General features: G+C 42.3%; 1 protein-coding gene across 1 annotated transcript in view; it reads left to right on the forward strand.

Moving 5' to 3' along the window:
* LOC122810136 (T-cell immunomodulatory protein-like) overlaps positions 1 to 21,069 on the forward strand; it is a gene marked incomplete at its 5' end in the record, with an annotated part of 1,692,898 nt that overhangs the window by 631,640 nt on the left and 1,040,189 nt on the right. The window lies entirely within an intron of this gene.

Genomic DNA, 21,069 nt, shown 5'->3' on the forward strand with positions numbered 1-21,069 from the left:
GGGCCTAGCCTCTCACCACAACTTAGTCCTGCAAGCGGCCTACATCCCCTCACAGGACACCCATCGAGCAGATTTCCTGAGCAGGACTTCCTCACCACAGCATGAATGGATGCTGAACAGGAGGGGGAGGGTTTCTAGACATAGTCCATCGGTGGGGTGCTCCACAAATAGACCTGTTTGCCTCCCTCCACAGGCAACTGCAGACCTTCTGCTCAAAGACCTACTCCCCTCTAGCATGGAGAGTGGATGCTTTCAGCATCTCTTGGGAGGGGAAGTTCCTTTATGCCATCCCCCCCTTCCCACTGATTCAGAAAGTCCTACTGAAAATCCAGAACAACAAACCAAAAAGTCTTGTTAGTGACCCCCTACTGGCTAGCACTGGTTCCCCCTTCTTCACAATCTAGCCAAAGGCAGTCACTACAACGTACCCTACAAGGTGGACCTACTGACACAAATGAAAGGAACTCTCCTACACCCACACTTACAGATGTTATCCCTGACTGTGTGGATGATAAACTTTTGATCCCCTTCAGACACCACTACTCAGAGGATGTGCTTTCAGTCCTAAGGGAGGCAAAGAAACCTACCACCAGAAAATCTTACCTAGCTAAGTGGGAAAGATATACAAAGTGGTGTCTGGACAAGGGAAGGGACCCTTGCTCTACTGAGGTCCCCCTGGTCCTCTCTTGTGTGTGTCAACTGATCAAAAGTGGACTTTCTTACTCTTAGGTAAAAGTACACCTTTCTGCTATATCAGCCTGCCTGCCCTTTGATCCCCCCTTGATAGCCAGGCTCGACGTAAAGCTCTTCCTTGAAGGGGTCTTACACATGAGACCACCAAAAAAACCTATCCCTCTGCCCTGGGGCCTTGACTATATCCTAGAAAAATGAACCCAACACCCTGTTGAACCAGCTGGGTCCTCTTCCCTACAGATGTGTACATGGAAGACTGTCCTTCTGGTGGCTATCACTTCAGCCAGAAGGGTGTCAGAGTTGCAGGCCTTAATGGCCTGTCCCCCCTACACCATCTTCCACAAAGACAGAGTAACCCTGTGAACCAGTCCCTCCTTTATGCCCAAGGTGATCAATGACTTGTCTCTAAACCAATCTGTCCATCTACCCGCTTTCTTTCCCTCCCCCACTAATGAAGGGGAGAGGATTCTGGACTCCTTGGACATGCACAGGCAACTAAGGCTCTACCTGGACAAAACCATTAGGAAAACTAGCCAGCTTTTTGTCTCCTTTCACCCCAGAGTCCTGGGCAAGGCAGTCTCCAAACAAACCATTGCATGCTGAATCAGGAAAACTATTTGCCTCTGTTACTCCCACAATGGAAAAGACCCCCCAGTGGGAGTAAAGGCCCATTCCACTAGGGCTGTGGCCACCTCCAGGGCTTTTATGAAAGGTTTGGCCACTATCCACACTTTCACCAAACATTACAAACTTGATCAAGTCTCTAGAGCTGGGACAGGATTCGCCAGGGCAATCCTGTAGGGACTTGTAGAATCCTCTTCAGTAACCACCACCTTCTGGTGCTCTCCACAACTAGAATACTGCAACATAGTAATAGAAGGACATAGAATAGTTATGTAAAATCTTACCATAACCATAGATGTCCTTCTCTTCCATGTTGCAGTATTCCTTCCCACCCACCAGTTCCCCCAATTCACTTTCCTTTAGCGGTCCTATCCATACTACAGTAGGACACCAGGTCACACACCTGGAAACCACTGGCATTCCTCCTGCTTGACCTTCTTCTCTACCTGCTTGTCTTCAAGCTCTGAGGATTGTGAGTGCAGACGTCACATTTATGGCCTTACGTGTGGCGTCCCATGCACACTGCAACAGCCAAGCTGAAGCTTTTGTATAAGAGACAACATACTGAGGGCAGGAAATCCCACAACTAGAATACTGCAGCATGGAAGAGAAGGACATCTATGGTTATGGTAAGATTTTTCACAACTATTCCTTTGAGTTTCATAACTTTATTACTTATAACCCTGCAGCACAGATGCAGAATATCTTCTTTTTCCTGAACATATCAAGCCTACTGGTTAAGTGTGTTCAGTTTGCTGAGACAGTGAAGTACAATGACTGCACTTGTAGCTGTGCGGTGCTTGGTTTGTTGCCTTTTCACAGACATCTATGTTTTAAAATGAAAGTACACTAAACATTTTTAGGTTACAAATCCCTCCCTCCACACACGCATAAATGCCTGTCCAAGAAAGTTGAATTGTAGTCTAAAAGTTATAGCTATAGAAAGCTTGATATTGGCTCATATTTCTCTTAACACCCATGCATATGTGCACTCTTATTTTATCTGTAAGTCAGCAGTTTATAGTCTGTTTTTCCCTTTGCATTTTTACTTAATATTTACTTTCTCATTGCGATGCACAACTTTCCTGTCAGCAGATTAGTCGACTAAGTTAGAATCTTTGTGTAGCCAAGTGCCACAGTGTGTGCCCAGTGTCAGAACTGATCTGGTCATGAATAAAAAAAACTTCCCATCTTTCTATTTATTCAAGTTAGCAATATGAACTATCAGTGGAGAGAGTCTTTTAGTAATTACTTTTGTCAGCACTACATAGCATTTAGATTGTGCAACCCAGCAGGCAGTGGCAAACTTTATTCCTGCTGCTTCCAGTTAAATGAATTCTCCACCCAAAAACTAAATGTGTTTTTCATAATATTTTGGTGGTTTGAGTGGTACTGATGCATCTCCACCAGTGTAATTGGTTATTCCTATTTCATAACTTATCTCTAAAATGTCGTGATGAGGACTGCCATACTTAAGTGATTTTGTTGTTGTCAGGATTATTTCCCACAATACACAGTTCATTGCTATTATGAGTTAGTGCAAGCATCCAGCACCCTGTTTTGTCTGTCTATTCACTGACTTGCAGTGACTGCACTTGAAATTTCTGCTTTCCCTGAACATCTTTGGAGAGTGACAGTGCATTTTTTCCATTACTGCATTTGGGTTTTGGGTTTGATTACTATACACATGTTTACGCCTCTCTAATATTTTTCTAGAAAGAATTTGCTAAATGATCTTTCTTGGTTTGTAAACTGTTTCAGGCTGGTATGTCAGCTGACTTGTTCATTGTTTTTGCCAGTCATTTGTGAGCTACAGACCGTTCTAAGTTGAAAACTGACTTGTCAGTGTTCCTATATTTTCTTCAGTGTCTTCATGCTCCTAAATAGTTACCCTTTGTTTATACTTTTTTTATTTTTATTTGTAATTCATGCCCTAAATAGCTCTTACAAAAATGCAAATGTCTTAGGTCCATTGGTAAGAACTAAGATAGTGGCCTTGTGGGTGGGACATTTTAAGTGTACCCATTTTCCCTTTTTGTGCTCAAAATAACCTATCCCATTTGGTTACAGATTGGCCTTACACATCCCATGATTGATAATTATAAGTTACCCTTATTGAGAATAACTGTGATCATAACATAGAAGATTTGAGGGGACCAGTGCATGGGATAAAGCACTTAGTAGCTACATCTGACCATTTAGTAATACAGGGGGCAGTCCTGGGATACATTTTCAGTTTCCCATTCGTAGATCTAAGTTGTGCTTGAATATGGTCAGGGATGATTTTGTTTTGTGTAGATGTGCAGTCTTATTCCACAGCAGTTGGATTCTCTGCAAGATATTCTTGTCCCTCCAAACCTTTTTGTTGATGTTGCAGACGAGGTTTAGATCCTTACACTGAGTATTGCTGAATGGCATTTGACTTTCTGATGCTCAGTAAATGGCTTTGTTGTACTCTACTGGCCCACCGTCCATTTTGCTCAGGAATGGGCATGCCTAGAGTGATTGACAAGCCCAATGCCTGTGATGTAGAATGCAAATGATGCATGATTAGTATGGCGTACAGATTTGCCAGTGAAATCATGCATACATTGATTGCTAATTAACACGTGAGTTCATGCTGGTGAGTTGCTGATTATAAATACAACTAATCTGAATGAGAGAACAGATGGTATGTGTGATTTAATAATGCTCTTGAGATGTAAATTTAAGAGTATTTTGCTTTCGTAATCTTTGTTTTTATATTTGTGAACAAAATTGTGATTACCTTGTCTCCCAAGTGATAAAAGTCCCTGAGCTGTCCCTGTGTGGTCCCATGGTTAGGTAGATTTTTCCAGTAATTCTCTTTGCTATTTGTTTAGGAATGACCAAGTCAGTTCTTGTGTGATTAATGATTCTTGAGTATAAAAGATAACTGCTCATTCACATTGTATGGATATTGCAGGTTTCTGTAAAAAGAAGATACCGTTTTTTGAGTTGTAGGTGTACATAGTATCTGCTTACTGATGATTTCTTGGGGCAGCGATTTCACCACAGTCTAAATTTCTGTCCACACTAGTCAGGACTGTTGAGACTGTGTGGACAATGTGTGTTTCTGGAGAGTTCAGTCATCTCTGTGGTAGAAATAGTACTAATTATGGAGTTGATGTCTGAGATCGTGAAATTAACAGTAAAAACTGAATGAAACTTTTAAGAAAATGATGTGTACTGAGGAGTATGGCTTGTCTACGGCCTTGCTCTTAATACATTCATGGAGGTGTAACTTGGTTCTCGGATTATGCAGAGATCACTTTTGTAAGTGAAGTCTGAGAATACTTAGTTGAGCTTATGAAGGAAAAGATGGATGCTAGTGGAAATGTGAAGATTTGTTCATTGGTTTCATAGAATGCCTGATGGTCTCTCCAGACCTTCTTAATTACAAATTGGCAGTAACATCTTGAAAAAGAAACTTATTGTGATTGTGCTCATAATTTCTGTACACTCATACATCTCAATTGTCCGGATGTTCACCTCATATTTTTATTCTGTTCTTCATAAAATTTATGTTTTTCTGGCACATCATTGATAACTGAAATCCCTTTAAAGTTGTACACATCATATCCTTCAGAAAATACTTGCTAACACAAAACCTATACAGCAGCTGTCAGAGTTTGAGCCATGTGTAAAATCTGTCTGTATTGTTGGGTCCCCCCTATTATTTTCAGCTTTGTCCAATTTCTTGTGCTGTGAGGTTGAAAGGTATTCTTTGCAGAGTAAATCAGTGTGTATATAATTACCATTGTCCTACAGATTACAGCTTATGCAGTTTATTCTAGCTGAGGCATACTGTTTTATACATTTGTGAAAAATGGTTTACTATTAAATGTGCGAATGCACTCCGTGCGAACGGCGACCCCATCGACGCGTTTGCGCGAGCCGAAACCATTTCGCTAGCGAACCGAAACCGCGAAACCCCGACGATCGACATTACCGGCCGCGCAACACCTCCACACCCATGCTACCATGGGTCGGATGGGGGCGAGGTTTTGCCGTTCGCACATCTGGGGGTCGGTGTTGTGACGTTCGCAGTTCCGTGTTCGGGCAATGCGAGTCGCACAAAACGGGATCGACAATTCGATAGTAAACCGTGAAAAATTTAGCTTTAAGATGGAATTACCTATTAAAACACCCAAGATACGACACATTCAAAACACAAGGACATAAGGTACAAGTAAGCCAGCAAAGAGAGAACTGCCCAAAGTGTGGTGTGCCTTTCATAGTGTTAACCAAAAAACAATATTTCCAGTACTTGATTTGACTAGTGTCTGTTCAGAGAATAAACACGTCTGCGGTATGTGCTTCCTTATCCGGATGAATATTCATGTGGCTGCGAAAAACATGACATTGTTTATTCATGACTAAACTGTGCCATCAACCTGATGCTAGGTGTTGGGGGGGGGGGGTTGGGTGATGCTCACTCCTGCGCATCTGGTGGGCCAGTAGAGTACAACAAAGCCCAGAAAATCCATAAGTAAGGTTGCCTTGTCTTAGATGTTGGTTTCCTTCCTCCTCTCGGACATGAGTCAGTTACTGGCAGCATGTTCCCTGTGAGGTGGTGGATGATGTGTAAACATTAGAAACAAATAGTACAGTCATTTGTAGACACTGAAAATGATTAATAAAATTGTCTAATCAGTTGCCTGTAGGGCATATACTTTGTTCTTGCATTCTATATGACAGCCTTGGGGATGGAGTAAAGTGAGTAAAAACATTTTGTGATGAGAAACACTTCTGCTGCCTGGATGGAGTGTTCCCTATTAAACAGTTTGGTGGGCAGTAAAGTGCAATTCCATAGCCAAATCAAATGACCCAACTACCACCACATACACATACATTTCTTACTGGGCAACATGATGGGGAGAGAGTAGTCAGTGCCAGCTATTATTCATCTTAGGGAGCATGTTGATAGCTTTTCTCCGTGCATTGAGGGCACGTGCATAAGTACAGGCGTTTCACTTGCTGCAGTGATGCACTTCTAGGAGCTGTCATGTGAAGTGACACTTATGCCCTTTGTGAGTATCAATGAAAGGGTGGTAAGTCCCTCTTCTGTTTGCTTGCATTTCCCTTTGGAGGAATGAATAGACTGTGTAGGTCTGTCACCTCTAAAGAAAAAATGGGTCAGGGGACTGCTGTGACGTGGGGCTTGACAGCTAGCAGGAGATTGGGAAGAAAGGGTGAAAAATAGATGCAAGAGAGTGCCTTTCAGCAGATATCTCAGGTGACACCGTCACTGGACAAGTTGCCAGCATCTGTTGTGCTTAAAGCATATGTCACACTATCAAATGTAGCCTGGCATTAGCTCCACCTTCAACAGAATAAGTTGTAATTACTTGCTTTCCTTTGGATTAGGTGTGTGTATTTGGAGACTGAGCACACACTCTTTCTTACGCCTTTTGCATTTTTTCTGCTTTTGCAGAATCTGAAATAATAGGTTCATAGGAGGTTACTTGGCTAGTGGCCCTAGAGCCCTTACAAGCCTCGCCTCATTAATCCCAAGATGCCTCAATTGTCCTTGATTAGATGGACGCAATTCCTAGAGCGAATCTGAGAAACACCAACTACCCCTGTCACGAGGGGGCGTCCACTTCAAAATATCGACTTTCAAAATCCCTAAACTCAAAATCATCATCATCTTCTTCTTTCAACTTTTCCTGGTTAGGGGTCGCCACAACGGAACTCCCGTCCGCTAATGATTGAAAGTAGATTTTTATGGTGCCGAGGTGCCAGCCCAACGCTCAACCTTCAACGAAGGCACGCCTACTCACGCATGTCTTTCGAACGCCACTCAACGCCGGGGAGGACATGCAGACTCCACACAAAAGGTGCTTCAGCCGAGAATCGAATGGGAGAACCTCTTGCTGTGAGGTGATAATGCTACTGTTGCACCACCACAAAATCTCTAAACTCCAAATAATGAAAACTCAAAATACTGAAACCACACGGTATATCAACACTTGTTATATTCCAGCATAAGTACGTACTGAAACAAATAAAACACAAACCATATTACTCTTCTCCAAGTATAAGCAGGGAGGCAAGCCCCCCTGCACCCCCCACACCCCCCTGCTACTTAAATATATCAACTCCAAGATTGCACTTTAGTGTAGTAAAGTGCAATCTCAGAGTTGATATATTTAATTAGCAGTGGGTGTGGGGGGTGCCCCCTTGCCTATACTTGCAGAAGAGTAATATGTTTCTGTATGTAGTTCTGCTGCAATATAGTTGTGTTGCTGTACTGTTTTTTTTTTTCTTCAATATGTTGAGTTTCAGTATTTTGAGCTTTAGAGATTTTGGTCTCAGTATTTTGAGTTTAGGGATTTTGAAAGTCAGTATTTTGAAGTGGACCCCATGAGGGACATGGGTGCTATCTCAGAGGTGAATCATCCATTTGTGCAAGTTGTGCTTGAATAGGATCTATGAGGAGATCTGCTTCACATGGATTGGAAATTTATTCCGGAATAGCAGCAATCTCTGGGAGATGTATCTGTATGCCCAGGGTGTTCTGTTAATGTCACAGGCTAGGTTAAGATCCCTAGAGTGAGTGACTCTTGTGCCGTAATGGAAATTCTTCTCTTGGAAATAAGGAAAATGAAAAACTGTGGTATTCTTTATCATGTCATGTATCAAGACCATTCCTACTTAACTGAACAGGATTAAAAAAAAAGATTTTTTTTTTACATCGGGAAACTTTGGAGAGGTTTTTACTCTTATGATACCTATTTTAGAGTTCATAGGTTCATATGTTGGTACTAGGCTATTGGCCCTAAGGCCTATACAAGCCTAGCCATAGCAATTCCCTAGATATTTCTTCCCACAATATTTACTTCCCTGGACCCCTGTCTAGCAGGGCGACTGACGTGATCCCGGGGTGAATTTCTTATCTCCCATCCAATCATCAAGGTTCCTTTTGAAGAGGGCCAAAGAGGCACTCTGCTTGACATGTATGGATAGTCTATTCCAGAGTATGGGGAGTGTCTGGATTCACGGAGTGACCCTTTGTCTCTTATCCTTCCTCACACATGGAACTTAGTATCTGCATGGGTGAGATATGAAGACACAGACCTTGGATCAAACCCATTTTTAAATCTGCTACTGAAGCTGCAGTGTGTTTGGCATGGAATTCTCTTTTGTAAATAGACATCCAAAGGCTTATTTTTCCATCAAATGTTTGTCCTAACGTGGCTCTCAGAGTACTCGGTTTTGCTCGGAAAGAACCTTGGTCACTAAATCCTTTAATTCTCTTTCCCATCTGTCCTATTTGCAAACTTTCCTTGTGGAGCAAGCTTTAATAAAGTTTTCTCTCTTTCTAATACTGTTGAAAGGGACTGCACAGGGCTATTCCATGTACAGCCTCAGTGGTGGTGGTTTATGTAGCAAATTGTACTTTTTTTTTTGTAATAGCAGATATACTTTTGACAGTGTGTTTACAACAGCTTGTTTAGTTGTGTCTTTTTGCAAAGCAGCCTGGTTTACTCTTCCAGCTACAGTTCTGTAGCCGATTTTTTTCACATCTTTTCTTGGGTATGTTCTCTGGAGACCCTAACCAGGTAATTACTAAGTATATCTAGTAGAAAAGTAAACATTATTCAACACTGGAAGGCATTTGTTTTCCCATTTCTGCCACAAAACTTTGTTACCTTCTGTTGTAAGGATGCAGTGAAGTTCTAGAAGTAATGTTCCTGACTTCCACTTCCATTTGCCTAAGTCTCCAAGGAGGTCGATGGTTTGGCATCACTGCTGGTTGTCTGTCAGGTGAAGTTCATCAGCCGTTTCTCCACATTTGCCTTAATTTGGAAAAACATTAGCTGAGACAAGTGGATCCTGTGTGATAGAACTTGAGCTGGTTGCTTGTTTGCTGACTCAGCTTCCTCTGCTGATTCCTTTTGATTTTAGAAAAATGTCTTACTGCACGACCTGTGTTTTTTGGTAAAAGGAGTTCTAAAGAAAGTTCCGCAGTAAAACAAGGGAATAGAATTTTGTCCTCATATCTTTACAATTTCTGGGAAGTTGGCTGAGAAATTTGTTTTAAGCTGTTCTCAATCTCAACCACATTTGCCTCACTGATCTAATTAATTACATTAATGTTTGTATGGTACTGTTGCACATCTTAGGTGCCTTTGCCTCAAGTGAGCAGCACCTGGAAGTCATTTATGGACATAATAGATACAACCACAGAGCATACCCTCAAAATCCCACCCCACCCCCAGGATATATATAAAGGTGTTAGCTATGATAGCGTGCAGTGCGACTTGCTTGTGTTCCAGTATCTGCATGATAATTTTCTTGTGGCTGCCTCTAAGGCATCCCTAGAAATGGTTTGAGCAGCTCCATATCACAAGTTTGAGGCATAATGCTGTAAGTTCCTAAAATCTGATAAACAAACTGTAAGTACACAGTGAATTATGACATCATCTATTGCACTTTCAAAGCATTTTTTGCAGGGAGACTTCACTCTCCCTTCACTTCCAGTGGGGGGGGGGTGCTGTGCCCCACACCCCTCCTGCTTTTATATAATTCTGAGCACACAGACGATGGACTAGGGATAATAGTCAGAGATATTGTAGCCTCAGCCACATTCACACTTCCAGTTCCTTAATTCTGAGTATTAGGATTTTGGTCCTTGTAGTTTCAACAAGAGCCAGTCACCTAGGAGAAACCATTCCCCTCCTTTTACAGATTATCTCTTTCATCATGGTAGAATTTGACACCATTCAACAGAGAGGGGGAAATCACAGGGTTTGGAATCCCAGGTGTCCTTGTTCTGGCTACTCCAAGTCTCTAGCCTGATGTGTTTGCTGGGGGTCATGGAAGCATACATTTCAGCTTTCCATATTTTCTCAGAATGTTCAGATTTTTGCCTAATATTTCTGGTCTGTTCCTCATAAAATTTGTGGTTTTCTGGCAAATCATTGAGGAGTGTCCTTCCTTTGATTGGTTCACACAATCTGGTAGTGAGGAGGTATCTGCATATGTAGTGAAGAAGTTGATCTGACTTCATTTCCTGTACTTTCTTCAAAAGCTTTAAGATCAGGGAGCAGACCATACAGCATTCTGTCTCCCCAGTGTTATTCCACATCTTTGGGAAGGCAGATGTTTTTGGTGGACATTGAAGCTGCAGTGCCAGTCTGTTGCTGGAGCCCTGTCTGGCTCCAAATACTGTTCATGGGTCAGTCAAGAATTTGGCCTGTATTCCGCCAAAGAAGATATATGACTGCCCAGGTTTGTTTCTCCCCAACAGCTTGTATTTGTGTGAATGAGAGTGTTAGAGTGCTGTATGCATTCTTATTGACATTTGTTAGAGAGGAATGTTTCTTTTTGCTTTCCTCTCCCCTATTCTTATCAAAACTTCACCTAGTGGGAAAGTGTTGATCCAAAAGGACAGGATGTAGTAGCATGCATGGATGTGTTTAAATCCCATTTGCATGTCTGTTGCATTCATGCATTATGTTGTTATAAGTAAATAAGGCATTTAGCCAATGAACTTGAATTAATGATATTCCCCCAATTAATCCATCCTTTACTCTTATTCTTTAGTCCATGGCCTGTGTACTTGTAGATGGCTATCCTCTAGTTCCTCAGACTGATCAGGATGCCCTCCTCCTCTGTGCAGTTGCCATTCTGCCTAACAGCATGGCAGTGGCGTAGTACATTGAGATTAGAGTGAATCCAGTCTTACTCCCTTTGTCAAGGGAATGTGGAAATGGGTTATGCTGATGCACTGCTTTCTGACTACAGTGCGTATTCATGGTCAGACCATCTGTCAGGTGGAGAAGCTCAAGCAATGTTTAGTGATGCTCACTAGTTGTCCTCAGTCTATCCATGATTAATGCTGTTCACCTCTGGGGGAGGCTTTGTTGTGACCTGTCTACATCCCTAACCTATACCAAATGCGGTAGCTGTTCTTCTCTGATTCCTCAACAGGGACAGACATCACAGGATGCTCTGGTCCAGCAATGGCATCTGGGTCGTCATTATACCTTTCTAACCATTTCTACTCTTAATGAAGTTCTTGCAGAAGACAAAGATGCACAAGGCCAAGGTTATCCTTTTATCCTCATTTGGGATCAGACAGCTTTGATTTCCCTTTCTGTGGCCCGACCTGTTACAGAAGCCCCTCCTCCCCAGACCTCACAAAGTTTTCCTATTCCAGCTATCAGGAAGCCTCACTTCACTCTCCATTTTCTTAGATTAACAGCATGTTTTTCAGTTCCTCTAATAGGGATTATTTATTTTCTTTCTTAGGATGTCTAGCTCCTCAGTGAATCCTAGAAATGTTTGTCATATTCATCGCTGCTGCAGCAGCCTTAATATTGGCTTAATGGTTGAGGTGTTTACGTAGCAGGTACAAGGTATAGGGTTTGATTCTGACATCTGGTTATTGGCTAGGCTTGTAAAAGACTGCAGACTGAGAGCCTTGTTTGAATCCATGAGTTAGGAACCTTGGTGGGTTATATCCTGCAAAGGATATAAGAGCTGTCCGGCTTCCAAAGCTCTTTATAGTTTTACTGCTGCCAAAAAGTACCTTCCTCTGAGGCTTTCAGTGATCAACTGTCGGCTTAACTGTCGGCTTATGGTTTCCTTTGTTGCGCAGATAATTTCCTTTTGGTGGAAAAAACTTCCATTTTCTTTTGTTGATGTTTTATTACTTTTTCTCTAAAGGAAAATTATTGTAAAGCTAGGAATTTTGTGTTTTAATGGACAATCTTGAGACTGTAAAGTACTTTTAAATGGAGTACTTGTTTTTTCTGTTAGTTTAAATTTTAATCTTTTTACTGTGTTTTTTCTGACAAAATAGTAACTTTTGTAGATTGGTAGTGTTTACTGGCAATTGCTGCTTCTCTTCCCCAGGAAACAGACACCATTTTTTTGATTGACCATAGAACAAAATACTGGTCCCATGGTTGGTCTTTCTTCCAGCCACAAACAGAAAAAAATTAAGCAAACAGTCTTTTCCACTACATCAGGTTAGCAATTTGTCTCAGCTGAAGGTGGGTGACTCTGCTGTCATCATTTGCTGTATCTCAGACCATTTAATCTTTTACCTTGAATCACTCTTGTGGAGCACCTATAGCCACTATGGGCCAGGGGTTAGCCACGTCCTCTGTGGCTTTTGGGGTCTTCTCAGTAGGTAAGGGAGAGCACTCTTGTCTGTCCTTGGAGGAAATGGCGAATGTTTCCCTGTTGTGTCACAATGCTGTGCCCATCCCAGGGGAAGCTGCTGCTGTCATTAGTAACAAAGCTGGCCCCATTTTTCCTAACAAAAACAAATAGAAAACCAAGCATGTATCTACTCTTCCTCAATTTTCTTTGGATAGGAGTAATTTACTGGATATAGCTCAGAGTTTAATTCAGGCTATTGATCTTTATTTAAAGTAGTTTCTGGTAAAAGAAAGAGAGATTTCTCAATTCCTGAAGAAATTCGAGATTCAGAATCTGAATAGGAAGCTGCAGGAATGGATACCGTTTTTTTCCCCCAGATGTCTGAATCAGACTGAGAGGAGAGTTCAATTTCTGATCCTTCCTGTGAGAATATCTCTTTCTGTGATACTACTGCTAGAACATGCTAGTGTTTTCAGTGGGAGAACGAACTTCTTCAGTCCCTCAGAAAATACTATGAGTTGTTACAGAAGGATTTTCCAGAACCTACACCCTTTCTTCCGTTCTCTCTGTTTTATTGGTTATGCGTGTGTTACTGCCTTCACTTTTCCTGATAATCAGCCAGCAGTCCCTAAAAAGGTCAGTAGAATGTATAAAGTTCCTCAGTCTTTCAAATTTTTATACAGTGTTCCCAAACCTGATCCACAGGCTACAAGTCTAATTGATCCCACTGATGCTAAACACCTCGTCACTTCCAATCCTACTCTTTCTGATGAGGATGGGGAAAAAGTGTTTACTTCTGCAACTCTGATTTTCAGAATTCTGACTTGTTAGGCTCATGTATTTAAGTATTGTTCTGGAAATTATAAAAGTATGAGGAATGATTTATCTGCAGTTTGTTCTTGAGGAAAAAATCTCCCTTAAATAACTTTCTATTGCACAGATCACTCCTCATTGTTTCAGTGCATGTATGATTCTATAGATAATTCTTCCAGGGCCCTGGCCACTAGTACTGTTTTGAGGAGGTTTGCATGGCTATATTCTCAGTACCTTCCAGATGATGATAAAAATTATATTTTCAATTCTATCTTGGATAGAGATTTAGTATTTGGCCCTTCTGCTGCAGAGGTGATCAAAAAATGTGATGAAAGGGGCAAGCTGTTCCGGGGAATCTCTTTAAGATTTTTCCGCCTTCCTTTTCCAAATTCTCCAATGGATTTTCTAACTGTTCATCCAGTTTTGACAAAAGCAGAATAAACAGTTTCATGCAAATTGGTTCTGAAATCATTCGTCAAGTTTGCAGGTGGCGGAGGCAGGAAAGTCCTCCTTCCCAGGGAGGAGTTCTTCATCCTCCAGATCAGACTCTCTTGATCTGATGATGTCTTTCTCATTTTGCTTCACTAATGGGTTATGAATCTAATCCTTGTATCTGACTCGGCCACCTCCCACAGAATGTAGCTTCCAGGCAAGAGCTTCTCTCTTACCTATAATCCTCCGCCCCATAGCTCAACCTCCCCAGATCTCGTTTGCCACCAGTGCATCCAGATGTGGTTGTCAGTGCTCAAGCAGCTAAGTGACAGTTTTTTTGATATTTTCTCTCCTTTTTTTATTTAAACTTAGTGTTTTAGTGTATTTTAACTTCCTCCCTTTTACCTTTTGTTTCCGAGGTGTGTTAGGATTCTTTTTGCCTGTCCTTAATCTCCTCCTCTTTGGGCTTCGTCCCTTCTTTCTCTCCTTATAGATTTATAGTTAGATAATTTTATTAGTAAATAGTTAATTCTAGCTCTCTTTCTATTCTCTATGGATAAGCCTACAGGATTTAAAAGGTGCACCAAGTGTGAGAGGAAGATTCCACACTCGGATGCACATGATAGATGCAGTTATTGTTTAGGGCTGGCTCACCTGGATTCCCCTTATAGCATCTGTGAGGGTTTCATTCCAAGAGCCATTCAAGAAAAGAAGAACAAATTGATACTGAAGGGCCTTATCCCGCTCTTCTTTCTTCATCACCAGGACCTCAACCTCCCTAGAAGAATTTGTTTGGCTCCAAGGCCAAGAAAAGGTGTCATAAGGAGTCCACGGCAACTTTGGAGCCTCCTGCCATGGCTCTGAAGGTTTCAGATTTGAGGATGTTGGTGCCAAGGCCTATGTCAGCTCTGTTGGATCCAGCTGATTTAACAGCGTTGAGTGAGCCTTCGACATCTTCTGAGAACCTGGATCCTAAGTCCCTGGATCCTCGCAGTCTTCAACCACTTCAGATCCATAGAACCCCAGATTTGCAGTCCTCTTCTAGGTCTCCAGGCAGATCCATTACTTCAGTCTCTCCTACAGTGCGTTTGAAGATCTTGCAGACCTGCATGCACTCTTGTATATCTTCAGTGTCTTCCTGCAGATCCTCTCGGAGTCTTTATGACGACATGGACAAAATGGTCAGATCAGTCATTAAGGCCCAAATGCAGATACTTCCAGTGCCATCCCCTCGCGGATCCAAGCCTGTCCTGTCTACTTCCTATTATCCTTCTCTGATACGTGTTTCAGTGCCCCAGGACAGTAATCTTCTGAGGGATTCGGGGTTAGATCAGAGGGTTCTTGCTTCCTCGACACTGATTGTTAACTTGATTGCCTCTGCTCTGAGATCTTCGGATCAGAGTACATCCCTGATCCAGGATGTCATCGCCAGATCTGAGGGCCGAGGTGTCTCCAGTGTTCTTTATTTGTCCCTCCCCCTTGCCTCTTGAAACTTTGGCCCTCAACATTGTGAATCCTGTTCTATCTGGGAGTCGGGGTTCTGGTGAGCTTCCTCCGTCTTCCTCCTGAACTTCGGCTCCTAAGGAGTTTGATGGGGTCTCCCTGATACCTTCGGCCTTCCAATTTATAGAAAAGGCTTTCTCTGTTAGCAAAGTAACGGACCCTTTGACTGCTGCTTCTCCTCGTGTGCCTACATTGGATCAGGGCCTTGGACCTACCATTTCTGTCCAGGGTCAGCCTGCCTCGAAGGACCTCCAGCCTGTTATACTAGAGTTGGCCCCTTCCTCTTCTGACTCCTGTCCTGAATATTCCACTGAGGAGATCTCACGGAAGAGGACATGCAAAAGGAGGTACTTGGACTCTCCTATGGAGTCCCTCACTGGGGATACAGATTATGATGAGGGAGAGGGGTCTCCAAATCACCACCGGACGATGTCTCTTTTGCAGACATCTTAGAGATCTTGAAGTTAAAAGGTGGCTGTTTTTTCAAAAATCCCTCTTCTGAGGAATCCATATTCCTGGAGTCCTTTGGGGCAGGACCATCTACATCTTGGGTTAGTTCCCCAGTGAATGCTGTTAAAGACCTTCTTGCCCATTGGGCCTGTATGGAGCTGGACACCATATAACCAATACCAAAGCAACTGGATAAAATTCTGCCCCCCAGGACCGTACCTTCTGGAGTAACGGCATCCCAGTTGACGCTATGCTGGAGGCAGCCATTACCAACAAAGAGCCTGCCCAGCAGAGGTCAGCTGTCCACCCACTGAACAGGGAGTCCAGAGCAATGGACAGGTTCAGGAAGTGCACTTATGCCTTAGCAATGTTATCACTGAGTGCCCTTAATTATCTGGCACATTTTATTCGCCTTTAGAGAGTCTTGGTCAAAGAAATCTCTGAATCCTTGGTGGAGTGCATGCCTAAGGAGGAGTTTGATAAAATTTCTCCTAAGCTAACTATTCTTACTTACATTACAATTCTTCCATGAGGCCTGTCTCCCACAAACTGGAAGGACCTTCAAGGATAGCCAGCAGCAGCATTGCGATATGTTATCAAGCTTAGTTGAGGCTTTGTGATTTCATTTTTCATTAAGGACACCCTGTCCCATAGCGAGCAATAAGGTAAGACCTTGTCTGCTGTGGGGATTAAGTTTTCCATCCCTCAAGGAACCTACTCAAGGAATCAAAGAGAGGCTAAGAAAACTTGGTTCCATAAGACCCAAGAAGAAAGCTAGTGCTTAGCCTAATCCCAGTGCTTCCAAATATCAACAAATACAAAGTAAGAAAATCACTGGGAACTGCTGCTGTACGAACACAATAAATATTTATTAAAACACTGAGAGTAAAAAACAACAAAGTGAGCTGGCTAAACCCTTCATCAGACAAAAGTGCTCTTACAAACATCTCATTTTTAAAAAATACTTGCACCAATCAGTACTCAGAAAAAAACCCGCCTTTTTCTGTGGGTTGTCCTAATACAAACTATTCAATTAATAATTAAAGGCACATATTACTGCTGATGTGTATTCAATAAAATGAAATAATAATAAAAATGAAAATAAAAATAAAAATGAAAATAAAAAGCACGCCTGTTTTTGAGAGTGGGTTTCAGGGGTACCATATCATTCAGCCCTGGTTTAACATGGGCTGTTAGATCTAAAATCCATTGTGATTCTATAGCCTCTGTTTTCAGCCTGATATCACCACCTCTCTTATTGAGAAAAACATTAGCAATCACCCTAAATTTAAAATTATGTGTTGGGTGATCCTTAACATGATTATATAGTGCATTGTGCTCATCACAATTCCTAATGGAGCCATTATTAATTGAATAGTTTGTATTAGGACAACCCACAGAAAAAGGTGGGTTTTTTCTGAGTACTGATTGGTGCAAGTATTTTTTAAAAATGAGATGTTTGTAAGAGCACTTTTGTCTGATGAAGGGTTTAGCCCGAAAGCGCTCACTTTGTTGTTTTTTACTCTCAGTGTTTTAATAAATATTTATTGTGTTCGTACAGCAGCAGTTCCCAGTGATTTTCTTACTTTGTATTGGTTCCATAAGACACAAGGTTACTTTCCTCATCAAAGCAGAGAGTAGTCCTCCAGAGGCAGCGGAGGAGACTATAGTGGGAGATGCCGCCCAAGAGGCAGAGGGTGCCTGCAAAACCAGGGCTTCAGGGAATCTTTTTCCAACAGGCCCTTCCTGAAGCACTGCCTGACTCTGGAGGTAGTCGGGGGCCATTTCTCTCTGCACTCAAGTGCCTGGGCCCAAATAAAGACAAATGCTTGGGTGCAAAGCATTTTATCCAGAGGCTGTTAGATTCCCTTTTCTCTAGCCCCACCAAAGATTCAAAATAAACTCCCCGACATTCCACCCAGCCAGAGGATTGACAGTTACTGAAATCATCAAACTACTGCGAAAGAGAGTCATCCAAGAGGTCCCAAATGAACAGAGAGGGTCCAGAACTTACTTCTGTTTGTTTTTGGTGCCAAAGAAAATATGGGGACCTACGGCCCATTTTGGACCTAAACAATTTCAACTTGCATGTGAAGAAAGTCAGCTTCCAAATGGTAGCAGTTCAGTCCACCCTCCTATTGCCAAGGAAGGATGATTGGATGTGCTGTGTGGATTTCAAGGGCACATACTATCACATAAAAATAGACAGGCACTCCAGAAGTCATCTGTGCTTCCGCCTGGGAGACAGTCACTCCCAATTATGAGCCCTGCCCTTTGGTCTCATCACAGCACCCTGGGTGTTTATCAAATGTATGGCAGTGGCTGCAGCTCATCTCTGACTGCAAGGGCTTCAGGTATTCCCATACTTAGACAACTGGATCCTGATTGCCCCCACTCAGCATCAACTTTCCCAGGACAGAGGTCATTTTTATCAGTTGTCCCAATTCCTGGGCATTACCATAAACTTGTACAAGTCACAACCACTGCCTGTTCAAACCTTGGAGTTCACTGTAGTCCAACTGAACACCATTACTCAAATAGCTGCTTTGCCACAGCATCGCATCGACACATTGAAATTTCAACTTCAAGCCATTCTTAATCTTCCATCTTCTCCTGCCAGGTTGATTCTGTGAGCTTTCGGGTCCATGGCAGCTGCTGTACTTCCTCTAGCCAAGTACTGCATGCACATTCTTTAGTGGTCACTGTCTGTTCAGTTATCTATTCTGCATCTGCCCCTATCTGTTCGTATCAGACTGACAAACATTTGCAAGTAGAAAAACAACCACTTGAAGGCGGTGTCCAGTAATACAAGATACCAGGTGTCCTCAATACAAATGCTTTAATGCAAAGCCAAAATCCACAGCAGCAACAAGTACAATTTGCGAAAAGCAGCACAGCTACAAGAACAGAATGTTGGATAAACGCTTTTGTCTGCTATCATAGCAGACTTTATCAAATTTACTACTGCCTTACACAGGTGTAGCTAAATAATCAGTACAATTAACACCTTAAAAAGTTTTAAAGACATAGTACAATCAACATACAAATGGTAAAAAAGAAAAAAACATGTCATAACTTAGCAGCCGTCTCTATTAAAATTGGATGGAGTCTTGATTTTTCCACTTTGAGCTTCCTCACGGCCCTCAGTCAGGCTGAAGGGGCTTTCAGGTTTCTTACTCCCTCCCCCTCCCCAGGGTGATTACTCCTCCTTTCTGTTTCCAAGGCTTCTTCCAGAGGCAGCCAGGATTAGCCTGGCTGGTGTGTCAGTCCCAGTTAAGCAGGGCCTAGCCTATGAAGCACATGCTTAAATGGCAAGATTTGATTACTGATTAGAGAGGTTCTTGCCCTCCCTCCTGAAGAGAGGCCTAGGGTGGAAAGTTTGGAAATGAACAGGCTTCGATGTTTTGTTTGTTCTCGGCTGGGTTGAAGAGAGGAGTACACTAGTCTTACTTCTTGATTGCAGAAGATCTCACCTCTTCTGCTTCTCTCCCAGAGCATTTTTTTTTCAGAGACTCCTCTTCCATGAGGGAGGGAACATTTTAAAGTGGGAAGGTCAGGACTTGACTGACGGAAAAAAGGGGCTTTTTTTTTTTTTTTTTTCAATACCCCTTTTAGCTATACCCCCCTGTTCTATATTGTGCAAGATGTATTTTCAGAGGCTTCACTTAATCCTGATTCTCTGCCTCCTGAGATAAAGGATTGAGATAGGGATGGGGAAGAAAGAAGGTCTATACTTCTTCTTCTTCTATGGCTTTGAATTTGAAATCATATGTGTTGAAATAAATAAAAATTTTTTCTTTTTTCTTTTTTGAAATCTATCTGATGCTCCTGGCAGAAGGAAATTGAATGTAAAATTAAGAATTACAGGATTTGTGTCTGAACAAACAGGTGGGGGTAATACTTTACAGTGTGGTTTTGATGCTTGCAGGCCCTCTAGGGTGTGGCTGCCACTGGTTCAGTTCTCGCAGCAGCCCTGGGCTTAAGGATCAGAATTTATCTTGACCATGTTAAGAGATTTTTTTTGATGCTCCTTTGCAGTCTGAAGTGTTGTTTGGTCCACAAGTTCAGTAGTAGTCCTTCCATCTGGGGTTAGGTTATCCTTCTTCTGATCAGTCTCAGTCTCCAGGTAGGATCTAGACCTAGGGGCAGAGTTCAGAGTTCCAACAGAGAGTGAGGAACATGGAGTTCATTCTCAGGTGTGAGGGCGAGGATGACTCCACCTTTTCAACAGGCCAATTTACCTTTCTTCAGCCAGATTCTTCTTGCTCTTCGCAAGCTTTGCCACTTCAAGGAAAATGCCCTTTTAGGAAATTGATTTTAAAATTTGGATTTTAAATACAACTAATTAAACAAACAATTGATATCATTTACTTTTGTTGCAAAAGACCTCCTTTCAGAGCACCTCCTTCAGCTCCTCTGCCAGGCTGACTACCTCCTCTCAGACTAGACTCACTACTTCAATATACTTTCTACTCGGCGTAGACTGCCAGGCCTAGGATCAGGATTTTATTCTCGCTTCGTTTCTAGTACCAAAGAAAGGGAAGGGAGGAGACCAATTTTTTTGATTTATCTATATCCAACACATATCTGGACATTTTCCTAAGTTCATGTTGTTCGCTATTGATCAGCTTTAATTCTTGCTGGGCAAAGATCACTGGATGGTCTGGATGGTTCCTCTGAGCTTATCTTCATGTTCCTATCAGGCCCAGTTGCAGCAGAAAGTTTCTGCGCTGCTGGGATTTTTCATTATCAGTTCTCTGCATTGCCCTTTGGCTTATTATGGAGATAATAATTCAGATAATACCTTGCATTCAAATTGTGTGGGGTAGAGCTCCCCGCCCTAAAACTTCTAGACTCTGTCCTCCACACCCAGAGAGAGGAAGGCTTTACGACAGATGCTCAGACAAAGCTCAAAGGAGTCTATCAAATGGAAAATGATGGTAGACACGTCGCGGCCAGGATCTCTACTTACATACATATCAACTTGAAGGAGATGTTAGCAGTCCGATTTGGCATTGATTTTCAAGGATTTACTTATTTTTCCAGGAGGTGTTGATTCAAACCCAGACAAACAAACCTCATGGTGTGGCACATCACAAGGGGGGACACATTTCTTCTCCCCTATGCAGACAAGCAATGATTTTGTGGGAGACTGCTCTCAGTTGCACGGATCCTCATGTATTTGTTGTATTGAACTCCAGATGGGAACTCCAGACATAGATCTGTTCGCTTCTCCACTCAAAACTAGCTGCCCTGCCCGGTGCTTTTCAATACTTCTATTCCAAAGTGTGGGCTCCTGGCTCTCTCTCATTCAATGGAGCAATCTGTATGCCTCATGCCACAGCTTCTCTCCTCTCTCTCCAAGGCTGAAGGTCAGACAGGACAAGACAACCATGATTTTAATTTTCTGGATCT

This window comes from Protopterus annectens, chromosome 8.part1 (genome assembly GCF_019279795.1).
Source record: "Protopterus annectens isolate FY-2018-M chromosome 8.part1, PAN1.0, whole genome shotgun sequence".
NCBI classification, from domain to species: Eukaryota; Metazoa; Chordata; order Ceratodontiformes; family Protopteridae; genus Protopterus; species Protopterus annectens.